At 30.6% G+C, this 2,590-nt stretch overlaps 1 long non-coding RNA gene across 1 annotated transcript; it reads left to right on the forward strand.

The window, feature by feature from the left end:
• Positions 1-1,299: 1,299 nt before the first annotated feature.
• On the forward strand, positions 1,300-2,061 carry LOC107799599 (uncharacterized). Its single transcript, XR_001651173.2, has 2 exons — positions 1,300-1,437; positions 1,601-2,061. It is a non-coding gene; the product is annotated as an uncharacterized LOC107799599 (long non-coding RNA).
• Positions 2,062-2,590: the final 529 nt, after the last annotated feature.

Below are 2,590 nucleotides of genomic sequence, written 5' to 3' on the forward strand. Positions count from 1 at the left end.
AATATCCGTAGGCTGAGGAGCAAAAGAAGGAATCCGCCCGAGGAGGAGCTCGCGTAAATAAGTTATATTAGAATCATATTGCTCTTTCTAACGAGGAATTAGAAATATTTTTGATAAAACTTATTCTATTAAAAAAAGAAAGAATACATTTATCTCCGAGAGTCAACTAGTAATTGATCTTGAATGCAAATTTGCAATCATAAGTAATTTAAGCAAGTCCTTTTCAAAATTAGTTTTTGACCACCTTTTACCTTTGAACTTCCCACTTATATTTAGCGTCTTCTCTAAAATCACTTTGAAAATATCTCTATAACATATATACCTCCTCTGTCTTAAATTATTTGTCGTGATTTTTAAAGTAGTTGTCTCAAATTGTTTATCATTTTAGAAGTTCAAGAAAAAATTAGTTATTTTTTTCTGTTTTACCCTTTGATAATTATTCTTGAAGATAGAGATGATATATAAATAGAATAAATATTCAACAAAGAGAGATTATACGTTAAGACATAAATAAAATAAGGGTAAAATAATCAAAAAAATTCCTAATTAATATTTTCTTAAAGGACGTGTAAAAGAAAATACGATAAATAATTCGAGACAAAGAGAGTATTAATTTGGGATTTCATTCGATAACGACCTTGACATGGATTTGATTCACATCTTCCTGTGTGTCTATGTCTCCATTGATCGAAAAGGAGAGATGTAACATGTTACTTATTAGCTTAAACTCTTATAAAATATTGCAAATTAACAAGAAGAAATTAAAGGAGATTTCTTACTATTTTTCAATTGAAATGCATGTCGAAGGTCACCTTAGTAGGGACCTAACTGTTTTGATTTTCAAGCCCTCCAAAAAACATTGTGCACATCAACTGATTGTTTGCCACATGAAATTTTAGACTTCCTTTTCAATTGGTTTATCAATTATAATTAATCGAGTTTCAAACCATGCGTCACTAATTCTCGAAATTTCTCAATTTCTTGATATATATAAAAAGACAAGAATCGTACCAACAGCAGACATGGCATATGGTTGGTGTTTTAAGAAATATTTTTTCTAACCTCAGTATAGTAATTCGTAAAAGAGCTATATACACAAATAGTGAATACAATCATGCAAAGGTTTCTCATGCAAAATGCTGATATTGAATCTATTGTCACCCCCCCCCCCCCCCCCCGCATAAGGGCCCTCATGCTATTCTCCAGGTACATAAATTAGCTACATGATTTGACATCTCTAAATTGATTGCCCAATTTTTCCAATCTATGTTGTCTATCTATAAATAATGAAAGAATTTGTATAAAACCCACAAAACATGCAGATATATCTCTATAATCAAAATTTTAGAACGTCAAAAATGGTTGTTTGTAACCAAAAAACGCATTGGTTCTTGGTCGTTTCCTTCTTGTTCTGCTTCTTCTTGATCACCTGTCAAGGTAAACAAAATCTCCTTATTTATTTATTTCTAGTTATCTCTTATTGGACGGAGAAATAATCCAGTTTTCTAGAAAGTATATATATAGAGATCTTGTCATTTATCTAATATAGAGTTTTTATATTAGTGTTCATATTCTTCGGTTTTATTTTCTATTTTTGCAGCAAGGAATTTACGAGTAGATCCTTATGAAGTTCAAAAGAGTGACCAAGAAATTCTTGTAAAGAATGAAGAGCAATCAAACTGTAAAGACTCGGTAGCAATAGACGTAGATTACACTCCGGCCCGAAAGAAACCTCCTATTCATAATTAGCTAGGATGGAAAAAGTTTACAAACTTAAATTTTAATATCCCGAGACGAATCCAAAATTTGAAGTTTGTGGATTCTGTTTTTATATGTGTTATTTTCTCTTGCGCATATATAGTCCGGGCCAGACGCAGTGAACTTTTGTCAAGGTTTTTGAGAATTTTTTTGGGAGTAAGATGAATATCGATGAGATTATGTACATATATATACATCTTTTGATGGATTATTTACGGGCTTTTACATTCATATGACTTTATGAAGTTTTTATGGAGATATACGAAGCTTCAACTAATAATATTGAGAGATGTTTATTTGTTACTATTTGATATTTTCGCTAATTCAGAATTATTAAATACTCCTCTGAATTTCGCATCTATGTTATGAGCAATGACTGCATTTTATTTGACTATTTCAGATGTATTTTAATTTCTCCTTTGTTGCATATATACTTATCTTACATTTTTTACTTAGCAACAAGATAATTGAATGGTTGACTGTTTATTATCTCTTGCTATTATTTTGTTTGGAATTGAGAGAGATAAAATAAGAGGAAAGTAAAAACTGAAAACAAACGCATAGACAATTAAAGAGACGGCTATAAAACTTCAAACAGAATTCAATTGGACAAGGACACAATTGTTCAAAGTTAAATATAATCTTACAATTCCAATTATAATGCAATTATAGGTGTCGAAACATAAATTTGGAAGGCTTTATTTTTCCAAAGGAACAGATATCACACACTCACACCGATGAAAAACTATAAGCTTAAGGGGGCTTAATAGATAAAAGAGAAAATTGAGGGGCTTGGGCAACTACTTTAGTTTATTACATTCAAAAGTTCCCA

This window comes from Nicotiana tabacum, chromosome 1, assembly GCF_000715075.1.
Source record: "Nicotiana tabacum cultivar K326 chromosome 1, ASM71507v2, whole genome shotgun sequence".
In the NCBI taxonomy this organism is placed as follows: Eukaryota; Viridiplantae; Streptophyta; class Magnoliopsida; order Solanales; family Solanaceae; genus Nicotiana; species Nicotiana tabacum.